Genomic DNA, 22,967 nt, shown 5'->3' on the forward strand with positions numbered 1-22,967 from the left:
AATCTCAAAAAGTAAATCAAATCAAAACAAATGTTTCACTGAAATTGCTTTATTTAATGTATGTAATATTGTTTCTTCTCAATATAAGTTCATTTATGTGGGTAGTTTAAGCACTACATATCCCAACACCAGTGCACTGGGGACATACCCCACATCTGTGGGGATGCAGCCTATCTTAATTTGATTCACTCGGGTTCAGGGAGTGATACCCAGGAGGCACAGGACACCTTGATTACATCAGGAGAATACGTACTAGCACCAATCCTTGCTCATTGATAACAGGCTCGGAACTGCATGAAGGCGGTATGGCATGCGTTCGGACAGCAGGAGAAGCTCCATGAACCAATGCTGACGCGGCCATCGTGGAGAAATGAGAATCATGCAGCATGGTTCCATCTTGAGCCCACGCAGAAGCCTTGAAAGCAACGGAAAGGGGGAAATGTGTATGTGAAGATCCCTGTCCATCTCATCATGAAGGCGTTCCCCCACAAGCCCTTCTCCGGTTCCCAACCTGAAAAGAATGGGCACTTCCAATGGTTTCTGGAGGCAAAAGATCTAAATTTGGCCTGCCCCACCTCTGAAATACGTGTTCCAAAACTGATGATCTTATTCCCATTCATGACAGGACTTCAAAGTCCTACTCAAAGTGTCCGCTAGATTGTTGTGAATTCCTGGCAAATGTTCCACCTTTATCGTGATGTTGTGAGAAAGTAGCCACTCCCAAATTCTTTGAGCTTCTTGAGACAGAATGTGTGAACTGGTACCCCCTTGATTGTTTAGGTAATGCATGCAAGTGGTGTTGTCGTTTCTGATGAGAACTGTTGACCCCTGAAGCCTTGGGAATAAAGACTACAACGCCATTAAAATGGCTCTAAGCTCTAAGAAGTTGATATGCATTTTCGCCATCGCATCGATCACTTTCCTCCTATGCAAAGATCTTGAAGATGTGCGCCCCGCCCTTCCAGGGAGGCATCTGTAGTCAGGATGAACTCTGGCACAGAAGGAAGAAAAGTAAGCCCGGTTGAGACATTCTTGGAGCGCAGCCACCAAAGCAGCGCTTCCCGCATAATTGAAGTTATTTTCACTAGGCCGTCGAACGACCCTGAGATCTGCAGCCATTGACTGTCTAGTTCCTCCTGGATAGGCCTCATCCTTAGATGGGTGTGAGGTACCAACAGTATTGCTGAGGACAGTATTCCCAGGAACAATTTGATGATTCTCACAGAAGCAAACTGTCTTCTTCGGAGGTCTGATGCCAGACAAATTAGACGTGATTGCCTTTCTTTGGACAAGAATGCCTTGTCCTGGATAGTACCCAAGACTGCCCCCAGAAACTGATTCCTTTGAGAAGGATGAAGAACTGTTTTTTTGATGATGAGGGACAGTCCCAGGTATTGAAATAGTTGAAGACATGTGGACGTTGCTTGAGAGGCCTGCCAAAAAGAAGGAGCCTTTATCGGCCAATCGGCCAGATAAGGGAAAGTTGTATGCCTTGAAGTCTGCGGTGAGCGGCCACCGGGTCCAGGCATTTTGTAAAAACTCTTGGGGCTGATTGGAGACCTAAGGGGAGTCCTTTGAATTGAAAGTGAGCCCCTACCACAGTGAAACAGAGGAATTTCCGATGTTTGGGGTGAATGGGGAGGTGGAAGTATGCATCTTGGAGATCCAACGTTGTCATGAAATCTGCATGGTCCAGAAGCTGAAGGATTTCCTGGAGCATGACCATGCAAAAGTATTTCTTTTGTAGATATGTGTTCAGCTTCCTTAAATCCAGGATAGGTCTCCATTCCCCTGATTGCTTCTTTACTTGAAAAAAAACGGGAATAAAACCCCTTCCCCACTTGAGAGCAAGGCACTCTTTCTATCGCTCTTTTCAAGAGCATGGTTTTTGCTTCCTTCCTGAGATGAGCAAGATGTGGTGGATGTTTCCTTAAAGGTGGGTGAGGAGGATGAATGCTAACAAATTCCAGGGTGTGCCCAAATTTGAAAATATCCAGACCCACTTGTCGGTGGTCAATCGTTTCCAATTGTTGAGATGTTGGGATACGTTCGGAATCCTGGAAAGAAGGTGTGGCAGAGCTGCTGCAAAGCTAGGAAGTTGTCACTGTTTTCTAGCAGAATCCCTGCCCTGTTGGGGCTGTTGTCTTCTATTATGTTGTCTATAAGCGGCAGCCGGAGGGTTTATGTAGGACTGCTGCTGTTGCTGCTGTTGATAGTTATATTTTCCCTGATAGCCTTGTGGCTGGTATCTTTGATAGCCACCACGAAAGGAATAAGATCCTCTGCCCCTGGATCCCCGAAAAGGAGCCTTCCTTTAGTGTACGGTGCCAAGGGCTCTGGCAGTGTCAGTATCTCTTTTGATGTCTTGCAGAGCCTCATCTATGTGCCTGACAAAGAGTGCATATTCATCGAATGGCATGTCCAAAATCTTTGTTTGGACCTCAGGGCGAAAAGTGGTAAATATCAATTATTTTGGATGCAGCTCTTTCTCCTCCAAGGAGAATTTTCCTTGCCTCCTGCTTCTTTTCATCAGGTAAGAAATCGAGATATGGAGCAATGTCCAACCATAGTTGGCGGCCATATCTCCCTAGAATTGCCAGGGAGTTTGTGGCTCGAACTGAAGCACCCGCCATGGTGGTGAATCGCTTACCGATGTTATCAAGGCGCCTCCCATCCTTATAAGGCGGTGCTGTAACAGGAATGGATGGATTCCGAGATTTACGTTGAGCAGCCTGTGAAATAACGGAATCTGGTCTAAGATGATAGGACAGGCATGCAGGAGCATCATCTGGTGCTTTGTATTTTTTATCGATTCTAGGAAGAATAGCAGGCACTGAAAATTGATTTTTCATTATTTTAATTACTTCTTCCCAGATATGATCTAATATAGGGATAGAACGAACTGACGTCCTACTCTGGTCTTTAAAATCGTAAAGGAAGCAATCTGTTTGCTTCATAGATACAGAAAGGTGAAACCGATTGCTGCCCTCTCCAAATTACATGAAAACCTCCAATATCTTCAGGAGGGGAATCTACTGCCTGAGGAACTGGTGAAGATGGCGTAGGAATCAAGTATTCATCCCATTCATCCACAGTCGTGGGCGAATTCGGTAGTTACCCATCCTCTGCAACAGTATCATCATCATCATCCTGGATTAGATGCTGTACAGGTAAAACGTCCTGAGGTTCATCAATAGGGACAGACGGACCTGCGATCTTCAAAACAGAAGGCGTAGTAGGTTGTGTTTGAACAGGCGCTGCTGGTGGAAAACGTGCATGATAATCCTTTAACATAGCCGTCAGGTCTTGCATTAAGGCAATAGGCATTTGCACCATAGGTTCCTGCTGCAATGAGGTCACTTGAGGACCTCGTAATGATTCACAAGGCTCATAGTACTCTTCCTCATCCTGATATTTAATCCGGAGTTGAGAAGGATTGCGTGCTGGGCTATAAAGCCCATCATCCTCTGACTCTTCCAGATAGTGACTAGGAGGCAAGGGTGAAATATGAGAAACGTCCTGGAAATAGTTTCTTGAAGATGAGAACATCAACAATAGTTTCGATGTTAAAACTGGTGTAATTTGTAGAGATGTAGGCCTTTTACGCTTCAGCGTTGACGAGATGTACAGAGACGGTGATTCAGTTCCAGCAGAAACAGCCATTACAGAAGTTACCATCGACATTGTCATTATCGACGTCAACGGAAAAACCATTGTCGACGATGCTGTCGTCGTTGAAGCCGCGGCTGACGGTGGACTCATCGACGGGGGTTGAATCCTCATCGAGGGCGGGAGCGTCGATGGGAGTTGAATCGTCGTCGACGGCGGAAGCGTCGACGGGAGGTGACTTGTAATCAACAAGGTCAGTGTCTACGAGAAATTACTATGCTGGTTACTGGTACTGTTGACGGAGACAAAACGGGCAATGTTATCATCGTCGATGGTGTCGCCGTCGATGGAGCGATTGTCGATGTGGGATTGTCTTCGTCGACGAAGAGGAAGCACTCACCATCTGAGGAGATTTCGTTGTCGACTGTGCTTTTTTCGACGTCGAAGGAATCCTGAGAGACTCAGTGTGAGTTTTTATGTTGTTATGAGGCAGTTTCTGTGGAATTTTTCTTTTTTCACCAGCCTTCTCCTTTGAAGAGAATGAAAGCTTCTCTTTTTTAGAGGACGAGTGACCAGTCTCAGAGTGAGGCTTCTTCAAGGTCTTACTCTGTCGCTCAGGGGGATCATCAGATCTATCCCTCTTCTTGGTTAGAGGGTGGACACCTGAGGACTAACACTGCCATCATCTCCTTAAACAACGTCAGATGTAGTTTTCAACTTCTCAAGCCAAACCAGCAATCTTCCTTCTCTGTCTTTCGAAGTCTTGCAAGGAAAGGTTCTACAAATTCTGTAGTCTTTAACTGATAAAGCCGGATAAAGACAGTAAATACACTCTTTGTGGGGTTCCTCGAAATGTAATCTCTTCTTTCCACATGAAGAACAAGGTAAAAACAAGCTTTTCTTTGAAGTATCAGACATAGCTACTCACAAGTACAACTAAAGGTGAAGAAAACTGAGCAGACCTTAGGGAGACTCCCTGTCACAAGACGTGCGGTAGAAAATCTGAGGGGTTGCCTCTCTGTGGAGTGTTCTAAGAGGGTCCTGAAGCCTGATTGGCTGTGTTCCATATTTGGTTTTTTTTAGAAAAAGACTAAGATAGGCTAATGTAGTGACTTTACTATCCATAGTAGCCTATTTTATAATGTTTTATTACTATAATGTAAATATTTTATTTGTACCGCGAGACTCCCACCTCGTCGGCGGGGATGATTCTAATCATGTGAATGAATGAAAGATACCCCAATACTGGATAACTTATGCCTATCTCATGGCAGGCGTAGGGGTGACGCAATACTATAGGGATAGGCTGGCCCCATTCATTGCTGGAGTTGCGTCATGCTTGCGACACAACTGCAACAATGTGTGACTTTAGCGCTGACAGATACGTCAGGATTCCAGATGTATCTGTCATTGAGGAAAATATGTAGCGCCGTACAGCAAATACAACGCAGCCATGGTGTCGCAAGGAAGGCCCAGTGAAAAGTGTCCAACCGCTGTTTTAGCGTAGTGATGCAACACTTTTCATGAATTGAGCCCAAGAATACGCCCTATCTTATTGATAGGGCGCATTCCTGACCTTTTTAGCAACATTCTTTGCAGAGCTGTCCAGCACTTATACATCTTATACGTGGGCCCAAGTGTTTGCACAAATTTTAAGATCAGCTCTTTATTGGTCTTAAAAAACTGCCTCTAACTGGACTTAGCAGCAGTTTTGGGGGGTTGTCGATGTACTGGAATTTCATTGTAAATATCGCAAAGTGTGGTTAACAGCAGTTTTTCACCGGAATGCCTAGCTTCCATTTTCGTTAAGTCCCACTAACAGTAGTGGCGCTGAAAATTCACGTTTAGATGGAAAAGTGCTGCTAACTGCAGTTAGCAGCAACTTGTAAATAAGGCAATTTTTTAAAAACTGCCGTAACGTCAAAACATTTATACTACAGCGGCGTTAAGTTCTTTTTTAATTATTAATTTAGTGCATTTTTAGATATCGCGGACATTACCCGAAGGTGTCAGAGCGCTGTACAATAGGACCAGTTACATTACATCAGAAAAGTGTGACACAATAGAACTTTATAAAAATAAACAGGAGACTAAAAAGGGTAAGGTACACAAACACAATATCAACACAGCAAGCAAGGGTGAGAAATGTACAGAAAAAAATTACAAATTTACAATGAAGAGTGAACTTCCTAGGGGGGCCTGAGAATGAAAGTATTAGTTCTTGAGAGTGTCTTTGGAAGAGAAGAGATTTGAGGTCCGCTTTGAAGATCTGGCTGTAGGTGGTGGCACGGATCAATGGAGGAAGTGAGTTCCAGATTCTCACTGCATTACCTGAGAAGGATTGCGCCATCGATCTTTCCCTTTTGAAGGAGGGGGTTCAAGCAGAAACGTTTCCACATTGCAAGAAGGTCTGGAGCCTCCAGACAAATTCAATTTATTCGCCAGGTAACGAGGGGAGGACGTGTGCAAGGCTTTGTGTGTGATGCAGGCAGTTTTGTAACCAGATCTTGCCTCGATGGGAAGCCATCGAAGAGAAGACAGGATAGGAGTGATGTGGGTGCTTCGTTTAGATCCTGAAATAAATCGAGCTGCTGAATGGAGTATGGATTTGAGAGGGGAGAGATGGGATTTGGGTAGGCCTGTCAGAAGAGAATTGCAATAACCCAGTCTGGAGAGAACCAGCGATTGTACCAAGGTTTTTAGGTCTTTCTCCGGGAAGAACTGACAAATCCTCCACAGAAGGAGCAACTGATAACGTGCGTTCTTAGCAATAGAGTTGATATGGGAGCTTAGGTTGAGTCTTTTGTCAAGTAGCACACCTAGGGATTTGGCGCTGTCGACAATGATGGGTTTGTTGTTGAGTAACTTCAGCTGATCTATCCAAGATTGAACAGGAGGAGGGGGGGAGAAGTATTTATTTATTTATTTATGCATTTTTATATAGCGCGGACTTTACCCGAAGGTGTCAGAGCGCTTCACAAAAGGAACAGAAATGAAACATAATGAGAAACATTACAAAAGAGCAGATTACAAAAGCATACATTCCGTTACATAAGGTAATAGTGACATTTGTGAGCAAACAAAATACATGAGGTAGTAAAAATTGTGAGCAGCCAAAAATACATGAGGTAGTAAAAAGTGCACAGGAGGAAAAAGTGACAAGTGTGCAGTTATAAGAGAAAACAAAGTATCATTTGAGGTATAATACTGCAAAAGGTGCTAGACACTCAGGCACAAGAACAAGCGTTATGTAGGCAAAGGAGGCACTTGTGCCAGTATCAAAGGTAAAAACATGTGAGAGGTAGCAAACCGTGTGTTACAAGGGCAAAGTGGTGTGTGCATGTTACACAAGGGCACCAAACACAAGTACATGGAAAATACTCCAAAGAGGCAGACACTCCAACCCCAGGAATACCCTGGGAAGGCACTTCCATGGTCGTGGAAATTATCAGTAGTGGGAAGTCTTCCTCCAAATAACAAGAGGACGTGAATTACTTTTGGAGGTGTCTCTGGAGGAGGAAAACTTTGAGGTCCCTTTTGAAGGCCTGGGAGGAGGCAGTGGTCCGGAGCAGAGGCGGAAGTGAGTTCCAGATTCTCACTGCGTTGCCTGAAAAGGATTGGGCCATTGTTCTCTCCTTCTTGAAAGTGGGAGGTTCAAGTAGAAGATTCTCCGCATTGCGTGAGGGTCTAGAGCCTCCAGAGAGTTTCAGTTTGTTCGCCAGGTAGCTGGGAGATGAGGAGTGCAAGGCTTTGTGGGTGATACAAGCGGTCTTGTAGATAGCTCTAGCCTCGAAGGGAAGCCAGCGGAGGGTGGATAACATCGGTGTGATGTGATCGCTTCTTTTGGCCCCATAAATGAAGCGAGCTGCTGAATGGAAAACAGACTTAAGTGGGGACAGGTGAGATTTGGGGAGGCCAGTAAGAAGAGGATTGCAGTAGTCTAGTCTGGAGAGGACCAGCGATTGCACCAGGGTTATAAGGTCCTGCTCCGGGAAGAAGCGTCGGATTCCCCAAAGAAGGCGCAGTTGGTAACGATAGTAGATAGGAGGAGAAGTAGATAGGAGGAGGAATTATTGTAAATATGCCCCACAGGGTCCCTATATCCTCTCTCACCTCTTGCCCTCACACCTCCCTTCCTCTTTACTTCCTCTATTTTCACTTCCCCGCGGCCAACCAAACTTCTCACCAAACTTCTCTCCTTACGGTTTCTACTCTCACACAGCTTTGTAAACTTCTCCCCTCCTTTCCCTCCCAGAGCTCCGCCCTCTCCCCCCCCCTTCTTTTCCTTCGCCTGCAGCTCCAGCCACTCTTCGCCCCCCCCCCCTCTCTCGAGACTTCCCTCTGCACCTCCCCATGGATGAATCTTGCTTCTCGCCCTCCTGGGTTCTCCCTGTGACTCCCTCCCCCGTGCCCTTGGTTTGAGCTAGCCCCGCCTCCCAGTCGTGGGGGGCGTGGTCTCCAGTGGACCTGCCCCCCCCCCCTAAGCAGGGAGGGGGGCTGGGGCGGCTTTCTCAGCTATTAATGATTAATCCGGGCCCGTGCCCTGCGTACGGAGAGGCAGGGAGAGGGACACAGCACCTGAGCAGCGCGGAGCGGGGGTGAAGGGGCTCTGAGGGGAGAGCGAGGACTGCGTGACCCCGGAGTCATCCCAGGGGCCCTCCGAGGCGCCCGCGGTGCTGTGTGGCCCCAGAACCCCCCTGAGCAGCTGGGACTTCCGAGAGAAAGAGAGGCCCTGAGAAGACCGACCTGAACCCACAGAACCCCCCTAGAGGGAGAAGTGGCCAGAGGGGGCCAGGGGGACCTGCCTGGACCCCAAGGGCAGAGGTTCGCCAAGGGCACAGAGGTCACCAGACCCCGTGGAGGACATGACACGAGCTCCAGCAAGGAACGAGTGACTGGATCCGAGCGCAGGTAGGACACCGGGGGATGGAGGGGTCAGGGGGTGGGAGAGCCGGGCACACCCCAGACCACGGTCAAACATCTGAAGGCACTGACAGCCTGGCACAAACGGACTCTGCCCCGGCCCTAACTACCTTTTGACACAAGTCTGACATCCACAGCCCTAACAACCTGTCTGGCACGCGCGTAATCTGCCCCTACCTTAGGGAACCACCTGCTGCTGCTGACATGCGAACGACCCCCCCCCCCACGAATATCCAGGTTTCTTTCTATTGTGGTGGGGGGGGCTTTCAAATATCTCAGTCACCGAATGTAGAGATGAAATATACAGCAAAGCAGACATATACCTGGTGGTTAGAAGGTTATTTATTCAGCAACAGGTGAGCGCCAGGGAAATAGGTACAAACGGTCCCCAGTCACTTAATGAATGCTCGACAACTAGAATACACAGAAAGACCTACAAACATTCTACTAGCTCGAGCTACTAAGAGATATACAGCTCGAGCTACTTAGAGGTAAAGGCACAAGCATAAACAACACTACGCACAAGCATAAACAACACTACACCGAACTTTATAAAAGTGAGTTTTAATGCCAAAGCGCACTACGTTGCATCTCGGCAAAGTGCCTTTGTTTTCTCTTCAGCCCTGGAAAGTGCACACGGGTTCTTTCTGGGCTCTTCGAAGGTTAACAGGCGGCGGCCACTGTGTCCGCCTGTGTTTGACGGCAGAGTCCAGAGCGCACCCTGCTCTCAGGTCTACAGACATGACTCGGGGCTACGAGAATCGAAGCGCTGCCTGCGCGCATGATCACACGGTGCGCTGAGGCGGAGAGCCGGGATTAGGACTCGCATCTCCTGCTTTCACGGTTGACAAATTACCCAAAACCTGGATCTGCGCCCGAGGAACGGCCTCTCGGCGCCTTGTCACAGAGCCAAGTTTCGCTGTTGTCAGGAAGGCGCTTGGAGTGAGCGTCGGCCGGGCCAGAGAGGGGGTGAGGGGCGGCCTCTCCAGCCCCTGCTTGCGGTGTTAGGGGGCGCCATGGGCTGGGGCGCGCCTCTCACACCCTCGGGTGCACCTGCCAAGCGGGCCCCGAGCTGCTAGAAAGTTTTGGTTGTGTGACACAAGCTAACGAAAGTACACCGAGGAAAGACGAAATTGCATGTTGGATGGTGTAATATATTTTGGGGGGTCAATAACTGGGACGGCGCTTATGAAGCAAGTGGATACTAGGGGGCGGGGCAGCTGTCACCTGTCACTTGGAAGGGTGATCGAAAGTGTCATTTCTGCCGGAGCGCGAACTGTCTAGTTTCTTAAGCGAAGATAACAAGTGTTAATTATTACCCACCCTGGGGACTCGATGTACCGACCGCGGAAGGCTTCAGTTTGGGAATTTTGGGGCGTATTACCAACGATTAGCGATATTTATCGCTAACGAGGCTTTGTAACAAATTTTTTATCGCTAAGCATCGCCGGAAATTATCGCAGAGATAACTTGCTACTAGCAAGGTTTATCTCAGGAGTGATAAAAATCCTCACGCTAACTGCCAAATGAGAGATTATCGCTGGAAAACCAACGATAATATCTCGAAGTTTGGCGTTAGCTTGATGATAGTGGCTCACAAACTTAGCCATGATATCCACCTTCCATAGGATATCATGGCTAAGTCAGGAAAATACCAGGTGTAAAAAAGCAGCACTAACCGCGGTTAGCGCTGCTTTTTTTTATCACTAACAGGGTTAGCGAAATCCTTGATAATAGGAGAAATGTCGCTTAACAACATTTCTCCTATTATTTTTCTCTGGAACGCCCCCTTTGCATCTCATTAGAGATGCAAGGGGAAGCGTAGAGAAAAAGGGTGCTAACATGCGAATTTGCGTGTTAGCACCCTGTTGCTGATAGGGCGGTCATTTTATCTCCGCTTTCTTGGCTTTTAAAGCCAAGAAAGCGGAGATAAATCCCTTGATAATATGCCCCTCTAAGTTTTGCTTGCTACGTGAATTTACGCCCCGGTGCCTCTCCGCATAATTTTGCTTCATTAGCTGAAAACATGCACCTTGACAAGAACCACTCGAGGCATGCATGGGAGCGCGCTCACTGCTTCTGTTAAATGCACCCTCAAGCCAAACACTGATGAAGAACATATTTAGCGCTATTATATAGGGCGAAAATTCACGGGTGGCTCCTCCACTAGGGCGGAGGAGCATCGCCCCACTGCTTTTTCGCAGTACGAGAAAGCCGAAACACAAAATGGTAACTAAAAGTTATTACTATTTTATGTTTACTTTGTGCATTGCGGGCAGGTGGGCGGAGCTGCTCTGCGAGCAGGGCTGGGCAGGGGAGGAGTGGCTGCCCACTCCTGAGTGCGCCATGTCTGTTTGGTCCAAAAGGGGTTGGTAATGGACGGAGCATTTGAACCAATCAAACACTCACACCCAGTCAAAAGATCTGGGTTTAATCCATCACCGTCCTTTACCCACTCTGCCACCCCAGTTCAGACATGGCTATATGCAAATCAGTCTGACCCTGTGCCTCATGGGAACAGTCCAGCCCGAACTGCCAAGCCATGCCTTCCCTGGACCGGAAACAAGCTTCCGAGGACCGGTTTCTGGCATTACAGCCGTCTTCAGCCCGGCTTGCTTGAATCCAGGGGCAAGTGTCTGTCTGGTCAGCCCCATAAACCAGTCATGTGCGCTCTTTCCTTCTCCATGCAGGCTGCACAGCAGCCTAAAGGAAGAGCATGGCCACCCCATTAGCCCCTGGCTGGGCGGCGTCCGACCAATCACAACGCTGCTTGTAGAGTTGTAATTGGTTTAGGGGAGGGAGCCTGTCTGTCTGCTTCCTGTTCCTGTGGTGCCAGGATAGCAGGAGCTGAGAAGACGCTGGACCCGGCAGAACGGTAGGTTTAATAAAAAAATGTTTTTAAAATTTCCCTGTGACACTCGTGCTTGCCCCCCCACCCACGAGCAATGCCAGCCGCTACTGATATACTGGTAGCCATGGCTAAAAACAATTATACACTGGATGAGATCAGAAGTAAAGGTTGAGTGAATCCAACTCAAAGTCCAACATCCAGCATAATTTCATATATATCAGGTGCCCCAAACAGTACATACGCCACTACGACGCTCGTATGGACACATACTCCGGAATTAGGACACTTTGCCTTTAATGAGAAGCCCTGTGGAATTATATTTGGAATTTAAAAAAATTAATGGAGAAACCACGCTCTCTTTTGATATCTGGAATTCTTCGTTCTAATCAACACTACTGATGAACAAATACAGCTCAAAATTTTTTGTTCGGCGTTTTCCATCAGCCCTGAAGAAGTCCCTGGACGGGACGAAACGCGTTGGCAGTTTCAAAAGTTTTAAAAAGAACTGAATAAAGGATTGAAATCTAATACAGCATCGACTCATCCTTGGAACAATCTTTGATTTGTGTTTATCATACCATTGCTATATTTATGTATAAAAGTGTGCTGGGCTATCTTGTATATTTGGCTTTGTAGAAGCCGGTTTTGACCTGCTTCTCAATTTTTGGGGGTATAGGGAATTGTGCCTCCAGCCCCTTTTGCACCTTTTCTCATGCCACTATAGAAGCAACCTTGGAACTAGTGCAGGCACCTATGCTCCGATTCCCTTCCTTTGTTGTTTGCCCCAAACAGTGCCCCTGCCCCGTGTTACCACCTGAGGTGCACGCTACAACCACGGCGCGTTAATAATCGTAGACACTGGAGCCCACCGGGCTTGGGTTACTGAATAATAAAGTCTATGCGTTTTCTTTCTCCTTTGTTTTCACTACGTCAGATATTGTAGATGATCTTGATTGGACAGTACAATCCACACAAACATATCTGGTAGGCGACACGTGTTTCGTCTCCAAAAATATTTTTTTTTCAAGGCTGCAGTATTAACAGAATACAAAATAACATTCCTACGTATCTAATATATAGTGTGACATGGTCGATTTGCTTTGCATAACTACACATAATTTTGCGTACCATTACCACAATTTTGCATAATTACGCGCATGCAAACTACACAAATTTCGCACACCCCTAGATATGTCACCCAAGTCCGAAATGGAGATATGCTCAACTCTTGCATTGCCTCAAGCGAAGATGCATTTAAATATATATATATATATGTACCAATCCCCTCCAAATTCTGAAGGAAGCCAGGACGCTCAGAGTTCGTTGCAGAATATTTTAATGGCAGTAGAATACGGTGCGACGCGTTTCGCCGATAAGGCTTGCTCACGCTCGTCAACAACACATAGTCAGCCATTTTTAAATGCTGAAAAACACACCCCCAGTGTAATACAGTGTACTCAGACGTTAACACAAAGTCGCCATCTTATAATGTATAAAATACATTGAAAGAATTATCCTATAGTGTAAATCATACAAAACAAAGCATTGTGCGCGTAAGGGGTTAAACATAATTCTTGCATGATGTATGCTAAGTAAATTTCAGCCACAGATAAGATATTGGGTTGCTATCCCTGCATGCGCTAGTAAAACCACATAGTCCAGTACAGATTGTTATCGAGTATCGTTCAATCATTAAAAGCTAATATAATAAAGATCTTGTGATAGCGAAAAGTTGCGATCACGTGGTTTACTAGGAAACAATATCCCCGCGCTCATTGGCTGCTATAAACATGTCTGAAGTCAAACCCCATGTGATTGGATATCGTCGCTAGGTAACGAGGGAAACAACAGTTTGTCACGAAAGGACGTGTAGCTGTAAATAGCAATTCAAACATTGCCCAAGTGGGCAAAAGAATACTAGTGTTAGATTGCAACATATATCATATATACACAATGATGTTACGATATAGAGTCCAAATGCGCCGTGAGTGATCATTGATCGCGCCATTTCAGTGACAGTTCAAGGTCCTTGCCCCAGTGGGCATTAGTGTTGTATTTCCATAAATTGTTCCAAACGAAATAGTATCCAAATCCAATCCACACATGGTAATACGCAATGCCACATAACGTCTGTGAAAGAAAAGGTTTCTTGTGTAAGTGAGTGAAATTAAAATGAAAGGATTTAAAATACAGACAGCATATATACAGTACAGTTCATTGTAATGTGTGTATCATTCTTCATGTAAATGAATGGCCAGTTCCTCACTGGTATTCAGTCCTACAGGGGCCAGACATTGAAAATCTATAATGTATCTGGATTCAAGTTTTCTCATGGAGAGCTCACAGTTACCACCCCGTACCCCCAGATCCACACAATCAATTACCACCATGCGTAACTTAGTATCATCCTGCATGTGGTGGTCAAAAAAGTGCCTGGCGACGGGATATTGCTTGGTATGATTCCGAATCGCTCTCAGATGTTCTAACACCCTCTTTTTGGCCTCATGTTTGGTACTGCCCACATACCACTTGTTACATGGGCAGATTAACAGGTAAATACTGTAGGGGGTGTTGCAGGATAAGCTCTTTTTAATGGTAAAGACCCTCGATGTACCAGGTATGGTGAGAGATTTACAATTGGTACTGAACCTGCAGGCCTTACATCTCCTACAGCATGTGAATCCATTAGATGTGGCTTGGGTGGGGGGATTGGTGTCTGTCACATAATTGCTACTGAGCTCATCACGTAATGATCTGCCCTTTCTAAACGTTATCTGGGGGTTGTCTCCTAGATATTTTTTGAGGTGATCATCCGTATTTAAGACATGCCAGTGTTTCTTGAGTACTTGTCTGACATCATGGGATTGACCAGAAAAGGTGGTGATGAATCTGATGGTTTCAGTTTGTTCTTGAGGTGGTTTAGGAACTAACAGTTCCTCACGGGATTTGCTGCTACTACGTTCTATGGCTTTGGCAATAATTTTATTGCCATAACCTCTTTGTCTGAACCTTTGGCACATGATTGTTTCTTCAGCTTTGTAGCTCTCTTGTGTGCTACAGTTTCTCCTGGCACGCAAAAGTTCTCCATAGGGGATACTGTACACAAGGCTTTTGGGATGGCAACTGGATGCTTTCAGAAGGCTGTTCCCTGCTGTACTTTTCCTAAACAGTTTAGTAGTCAGGGTATTGTCAATCACTTCTACTTCTACATCCAAAAACTCCATCTTCTTCTTACTGATATGTTCAGTCAGAGTTAGATTGAGTGTGTTGTTATTAAGTTTGTCAACAAATTCTTTCGCCGACTTCTCATCACCATTCCAAATGAAAAAAATATCATCAATGTATCGCAGCCACAGGGACACATTGGTGAATTCCGCCATGGCCGTGCCCTGCGACTGGCACGGCCATGGGAACCTGCTTCGCCCCCAGCTATGCGAATCTTTTCATGGGCTGGTGGGAGGAGCAGGTTGTCCAAGAGATGGCGGAATTCACCAATGTGTCCCTGTGGCTGCGATACATTGATGATATTTTTTTCATTTGGAATGGTGATGAGAAGTCGGCGAAAGAATTTGTTGACAAACTTAATAACAACACACTCAATCTAACTCTGACTGAACATATCAGTAAGAAGAAGATGGAGTTTTTGGATGTAGAAGTAGAAGTGATTGACAATACCCTGACTACTAAACTGTTTAGGAAAAGTACAGCAGGGAACAGCCTTCTGAAAGCATCCAGTTGCCATCCCAAAAGCCTTGTGTACAGTATCCCCTATGGAGAACTTTTGCGTGCCAGGAGAAACTGTAGCACACAAGAGAGCTACAAAGCTGAAGAAACAATCATGTGCCAAAGGTTCAGACAAAGAGGTTATGGCAATAAAATTATTGCCAAAGCCATAGAACGTAGTAGCAGCAAATCCCGTGAGGAACTGTTAGTTCCTAAACCACCTCAAGAACAAACTGAAACCATCAGATTCATCACCACCTTTTCTGGTCAATCCCATGATGTCAGACAAGTACTCAAGAAACACTGGCATGTCTTAAATACGGATGATCACCTCAAAAAATATCTAGGAGACAACCCCCAGATAACGTTTAGAAAGGGCAGATCATTACGTGATGAGCTCAGTAGCAATTATGTGACAGACACCAATCCCCCCACCCAAGCCACATCTAATGGATTCACATGCTGTAGGAGATGTAAGGCCTGCAGGTTCAGTACCAATTGTAAATCTCTCACCATACCTGGTACATCGAGGGTCTTTACCATTAAAAAGAGCTTATCCTGCAACACCCCCTACAGTATTTACCTGTTAATCTGCCCATGTAACAAGTGGTATGTGGGCAGTACCAAACATGAGGCCAAAAAGAGGGTGTTAGAACATCTGAGAGCGATTCGGAATCATACCAAGCAATATCCCGTCGCCAGGCACTTTTTTGACCACCACATGCAGGATGATACTAAGTTACGCATGGTGGTAATTGATTGTGTGGATCTGGGGGTACGGGGTGGTAACTGTGAGCTCTCCATGAGAAAACTTGAATCCAGATACATTATAGATTTTCAATGTCTGGCCCCTGTAGGACTGAATACCAGTGAGGAACTGGCCATTCATTTACATGAAGAATGATACACACATTACAATGAACTGTACTGTATATATGCTGTCTGTATTTTAAATCCTTTCATTTTAATTTCACTCACTTACACAAGAAACCTTTTCTTTCACAGACGTTATGTGGCATTGCGTATTACCATGTGTGGATTGGATTTGGATACTATTTCGTTTGGAACAATTTATGGAAATACAACACTAATGCCCACTGGGGCAAGGACCTTGAACTGTCACTGAAATGGCGCGATCAATGATCACTCACGGCGCATTTGGACTCTATATCGTAACATCATTGTGTATATATGATATATGTTGCAATCTAACACTAGTATTCTTTTGCCCACTTGGGCAATGTTTGAATTGCTATTTACAGCTACACGTCCTTTCGTGACAAACTGTTGTTTCCCTCGTTACCTAGCGACGATATCCAATCACATGGGGTTTGACTTCAGACATGTTTATAGCAGCCAATGAGCGCGGGGATATTGTTTCCTAGTAAACCACGTGATCGCAACTTTTCGCTATCACAAGATCTTTATTATATTAGCTTTTAATGATTGAACGATACTCGATAACAATCTGTACTGGACTATGTGGTTTTACTAGCGCATGCAGGGATAGCAACCCAATATCTTATCTGTGGCTGAAATTTACTTAGCATACATCATGCAAGAATTATGTTTAACCCCTTACGCGCACAATGCTTTGTTTTGTATGATTTACACTATAGGATAATTCTTTCAATGTATTTTATACATTATAAGATGGCGACTTTGTGTTAACGTCTGAGTACACTGTATTACACTGGGGGTGTGTTTTTCAGCATTTAAAAATGGCTGACTATGTGTTGTTGACGAGCGTGAGCAAGCCTTATCGGCGAAACGCGTCGCACCGTATTCTACTGCCATAAAAATATTCTGCAACGAACTCTGAGCGTCCTGGCTTCCTTCAGAATTTGGAGGGGATTGGTACATATTTGAGGCCTGTCGGTGGCCTAACCAGGACCGCGCCGGGACAACCCCACGCATCTACCGACACTGGAGGAGAGATATATATATATATATATATATATATATATATATATATATATATATAAATATATATATATATATATATATATAAATATATATGTATTAAATGCAGAAAACTGCACTCGCGGGGGTCAAATCCAGAAAGGATTTATTGCACACAGAAAAGACGCGTTTCGGCGGTACGCCTTCGTCAGTTACAGGCGGCCGCCATAACGCTGCAACATATACATACATTATCTCACCAAATCTCACGGGAATAGTCTCGCCAGGCCGCCATTTTAACATCAGGCAGTATCCCTGGCTACAGACGATTCAACCTGTATCAACACTTGTACTTAGTCTTTACTTAGGTATTGTAGACATTATTTACAAAAAATAATCAAAATTACAATGAGTAATGATTGTGTGGCATGGAGAGATGTGTTCAGGAAACCAAACAATGCATAAAAATTGATCGTAAAAATACATACATCAAATGCTTGTAATGGATGCGTCCCATTACAGTGGATAGAAAACTGTTGAAGCTCTCGAATGGGCAATCAAGACACTGTCTCCAAAGCAGAAGCTATCATACACACTCATAACTCACTACCAACTAGTTAGATCTACCTTACTCTAACAGAAAATGATATATACAAATATACATGAATTAATAAGTGCAAGTTTCGGTATTGGAATTCCCAAGGTGAGACAAATAAACAGAAAATTTCCAGAAAATTTCAGTTATTATATACAGTCCATACAGTATTTACAGGTGCACCTTCAACTCCTCTCCCATATTGAGACCCAAAGGGGTTTTTGTGGCCAGATCAATAATGTAACGATACTCCAATCTCCTCAGGCGTTTGTCTCGGTCCCCTCCCCTGGAGTCTACGGCCACATGGTCAAGACAGAAATAACTCAGAAGTTTGCGATTGCTGTTATGATGTATATAGAAATGTCGCGCTACTGGGTAATTACTATCATTGTTCTGTATCGCTCTTTGATGTTCCAAGATGCGAATCTTAGCTTGGTGTTTAGTGCTCCCTATGTATCTGAGGCCGCAAGGGCAGCTCAGACAATACACAACATAGGGTGTCAGACAGTTCATGAATTTTTTGATCACTACTGGGTCATTTTTACCCGGTACATGGTAACTGATGACTTTTTTACTATCAGTGCATGCCTTGCATTTGTTGCAAGGATAGAATCCCTTTATGCCCTGAATACCATGACTGATAGGTTCCAAATGGCTTTGTACCAATAGATCTTTTAGTGATCTTGTCTTACGGAAGGTTATGGACGGTTGGGCAGGTATATCACGCCGATGATGGGGTCGGATTTCAGAATTTTCCAATTTGAAAAAATTATTTTCTTCACGCTCTTTGCAGCATTGGAAAAGTTGGTAATGAGCCTGAGATTAGTGTTAGAGACAGTTCTGTGTTTTGGCGTATCTTTGATCAGGTTGGTTCTATCTCTACTCTGCGCCTTTCTCCATGCCTCACTTAAGACTCTCTCCTTATAGCCACGCTGCCTAAATCTTTGAATGCTTGCTTCCCCTGCTTGTTGGAAGTCACTAGGTCTAGAGCTATTGCGTTTAATGCGCAAAAGTTCCCCATAGGGGATACTGTTTTTAAGACTTGTGGGATGGCTACTACGTGCATGAAGCACTGAGTTTCCCGCAGTGGGCTTTCTGAAGAGTGATGTCTGTAATTTATCATCACTTACAAAGATTCTCACATCAAGATAGGTTACTTCAGTTTTGCTGATTTCCCCAGAGAATCTAAGATTTAAGTCATTGCTATTGAGATGTCTGATGTATGCCTCAATTGACTTCCTATCGCCTTTCCAGACCAAAAAGAGGTCGTCAATATAACGCCTCCAAATTATGGTCTTATCAACCCAGTGGTCACAGGAGTCCGACCATGCAGCCCGCTTCTCCCACCAGCCAACGAATAAATTCGCGTAGCTGGGGGCGAAGCAGGCTCCCATGGCTGTCCCATGGCTGTCCCCCGTTTCTGGCGGTAAATCTGTTCCTGAAAAATAAAAATGTTGTTAAATAAACAGAAATGAAGAAAGTCAATGAGCATCTCACTATGCTCTCTGAATTCATGCGGTCTTTGTTGCAAAGTCTGGGTAATAGCGTCTAAACCTTGTTCATGGGAGATGTTGGTATAAAGTCTGGCTATATCTAAGGTCACCATTAGGAAATCGGGGTCCCACGGACTCCCCTCAATATAGCGTAGGAAGTCTTTAGTGTGTCTTGTATAGCTGGTGAGTTCCTCCACAAACAGAAACAGATAAAAGTCAATGAACTTGGACATGTTTTCCAACAATCCTCCTATTGATGAAATTATAGGGCGCCCTGGGGGTTTCAACCTGTCTTTATGCACCTTTGGTAGGTGATAAAAAGTAGGTATCCTAGGTTCGGGGACCTGCAGAAATTGAAATTCCTCCATTGACAACATACCTTTTAGATGCCATTTTCGTGTCAATGCCTCATATTGTATGATGCTCTCCAGGTAATCCTTTGTAGTAATGGGAACGTAATTGTCACGATTACTCAATTGTAGGAGGGCCTCATTACAGTAGTCTTTCCTGGTCTGCAGCGCCACGTTCCCGCCCTTGTCAGACGGTTTGATTATTATATTTCTGTCTGCTTCCAAGTTCTTAAGTGCACTTCTCTGTGCAAATGTCAATTCCACGGCTCGCTCAATAGAACGCGCCGCACAGGCGCGGCAAGCGGGCCGTGACGGAACGGTTCCGTCACCAGCACAGCCCACCCAAGGGGCGTGACGGAACGGTTCCGTCACCAGCGTGGGAGGGGTTAATGTCACTTTCACTGGGGCTAAGCTGGCTTATGGTAGGCCTATGAGTGTGGCTGTGGGTACCAAACGCTAACTTTCACCCACCACCCCACGGTTCTCATCCTGCAACAGGTTGAGGGGTGCATATAGATTACAGTGGGGTTGAGCGTACCTTTCCACTTCACTTACTCATTTTCACTTCCTGTGGGTAATACCGAGGTATCACTTCCGTCTCGCAGGTCTTTACACACCACTGGTTGCTCTGTTGGTGTGACACCTTGTCTAGCTGGTTATCAGATACTATTTGCTTTGCATCAACACATTCATGCACGTTGTTGTGCTGTGTTACTGCTCGTTCATCATCTTTCTAATCCAGAAATCCTCAATAAAGAAATGCGTCAGGAAGCACAATCAGTGCATTAATCCACCGAGTTACCTTCCCAACATAAACAAGGCCTGGAGGCGTTGTTGTACCTTACTTCCGGGGGTGCGCGGGACGCGCAGCAGATGTTATTGTGGTTTGAAAAGTGAGTGCTGCTGGGAGCCCAGAGTGGTAACAAAGAAGCAGTGTGCACGGCTCTCCCGGGGCTCGGTATCCCTGGAAACAGGTGAATAATTTAGAATGGTGATGTTGGCAACACACCTCACGTCCTGGGCTTCCCTCTGTGTCGCTGGTGCACCACTTTTCCAGCCTTCGTCGTTAATTTGACACACAGTGCATCCTGGGAGTTGTAGACCCTGTAGGATTCAGTGGCCTTAGAAATTACTGAAATTGACACACTTGTCCTAGTGAGCACTCCGCCACACAGAGGGCCGGACTGGGAACCAAAAGCAGCCATGGCAACCATGCTCAAACCAGCCAGCCTTCCTGCTTCCTAGCTCCTTTATCCCTCTCTCTCACCCCTGAAGTCCCCCCCATCCACCACCCGCTGAATATACACGCGGAAATTAGATAAAGGTGCCAGCTGCAGAACCCTACCTTAAAACGCCCTCCAAAGGTTGCAGCCCCGGGGGAAATGCCCTGTGGAAAACACAGGCCCCCCAGGACTGTCCAGAAACCTGCCTGCCTCAGGCTGCTAAAATCCACTGCACAGGCGGGCGATGGCAGTACACCCCCTCAGGGGCAGTAAGTAATAAATGCAATTACAATAGAATCCTGCGGTGTACCAGCGCTGTTTATGAATCCTTGTAATCCGAGGGATTACCCCACCCAAAAAGAAACATTTGTAAATGTGAAGCCAGGGGCCCACGTTACCAGTTGGATGGGATTTGATGGGTTTTACCACTCATGGTAAAAAGCCTCATTTATGAAAAGTGACGCATCGCTGCGTGAAAACATCAATGCGTCACTTTTCACTGCGCCCTCCTTGCGACACCAATGATGCGTCATATTTACAGTATGACGCATCATGGCGCAAGGAGTTACAGATACGTCAGAATTTCTGACGTCTCAGTATGGCGCAAAAGTGACGCATTGCTGGAGTGTGTCACAAATGTGATGCAACTCCAGCAACGTGGCCTTTCACATGGGGCAAGCCCCACGTGAAAGGGCCTGCGACAGTCTTACGCCTGCTGTGAGGCAGGCGTAAGAAATTGACGCATTTGTGTCCTAGAAGTGACGCAGTGAAATCTATAAGATTTCACTGCGTCACTTCTATGACTCTTTCTTGCATCAAAACGCCCCCTGCATATATTATACCTGGCGTAGGTATAATGTAGCGCAGGGGTTTACAAAGTGACGCATGTACCTAGATGCGTCGCTTTGTAAATATGGTACAACAAGGCACATTTTTTTACGCTGCTGGTACGTCACAAAAAGTGACGCACCAGAGGCGTAAAAGTGACACACGGCCTCATAAATGAGGCCTCTGGAATTTACTGGAACATACGAATTTTGGTACAGTAAGCACTAAAAGCTGCATATTAGTCCTCAAAAAGACACAATTAGGTGGTGTTTGTCACACTTTAAAAATTCAACTCTGCGCCAAGCGTTTCTTAGGCTGATGTCCCAGGCCTAAAACCGGGGGCCTCATTTATGAGAAATGACGCATCGCTGCGTAAAAGCAGCGATGCGTCACTTCTCAGTGCGCACTCCTTTCGACATTCCTGATGCGTCATATTTAATGTATGACGCATCATGTCGCAAGGAGTTACAGATACGTCAGTATTTCTGACGTATCTGTAAGCGCAAAAGTGACGCATTGCTGGAGTGTGTCACAAAAGTGACGCAACTCCAGCAATGCGCCCTTTCACATGTGAAAGGGCCTGCGTCAGTCTTACGCCTGCTGTGAAGCAGGCGCAAGATTTTGACGCAACAGTGTCCTAAAAGTGACGCAGTGAAATCTCATAGATTTCACTGCGTCACTTCTACGACCCTTCCTTGCATCAATACGCCCCCCTTGCATACATTATACCTGGCGCAGGTATAATGTGGCACAGGGGTTTAAAAAGTGACGCATCTACCTAAATGCGTCACTTTTTAAATATGGCGCAACAAGGCGCATTTTTTACACCATTGGTGCGTCACAAAAAGTGACGCACCGCGGCGTAAAAGTGACGCACAGCCTCATAAATGAGGCCCCGAGTTCACAGGCCTACAAATCCAGTGCCCTGCGTTCATTAAGTGAGGTGCAATCCTCAGCTACTCCTGCTGAGAGGAACTGTCTTCAAAGGGCGTGTTATGAGTTGGACTGCAAAGGGGGGATGCGAAACGGTGTGATGCATCTCGGGTCAATAAATCAAGTGCATATAAGCTGAGTAATATGTACTGTGGTGGGTCAGTGCCATACTTGAGGCCCACTAGAATTATGCTATTCCGCAGCCACAGTTTTTTTTTGTATAATTACTGATTATGTGTGTGCCACATAATTCATCATCTGCGGCATAATCTGCAGATGTTAATATAAAATTAGTTTTTAGCTCAAACGTATCAAAAGATTGAGACGTGTTTGCACGCAGTGAAAGGGCTTTTGCAAAGCTTAACTGGTAGACTTCCAGTTGCTTATTTCTGAATTTGGTTGTTACTGTTGTGAAATCTTTGTCCGGACAGTTTTGCCATGTGTTAAAATGACAAACTAATAAAGTAATACTATAAAAAAAATGTGCAGCATAATTTGTCTTTTCTTGCCACATAATTAAGTCAAAGCCAAAAGATA

General features: G+C 45.5%; 1 protein-coding gene across 3 annotated transcripts in view; it reads left to right on the forward strand.

Moving 5' to 3' along the window:
* Window positions 1-8,125: 8,125 nt before the first annotated feature.
* Window positions 8,126-22,967, forward strand: part of LOC144798708 (occludin-like) — a 121,810-nt gene continuing 106,968 nt past the window's right edge. For 2 of the 3 annotated variants that reach the window (XR_013603622.1, XM_078669716.1), the window contains exon 1: window positions 8,126-8,520. The gene's annotated coding sequence lies outside the window, so the exon portion shown is untranslated. The remainder of the gene's footprint in view (window positions 8,521-22,967) is intronic. The other variant, XM_078669717.1, reaches the window with a different exon arrangement.

This window comes from Lissotriton helveticus, chromosome 12 (genome assembly GCF_964261635.1).
Source record: "Lissotriton helveticus chromosome 12, aLisHel1.1, whole genome shotgun sequence".
Taxonomy (NCBI): domain Eukaryota; kingdom Metazoa; phylum Chordata; class Amphibia; order Caudata; family Salamandridae; genus Lissotriton; species Lissotriton helveticus.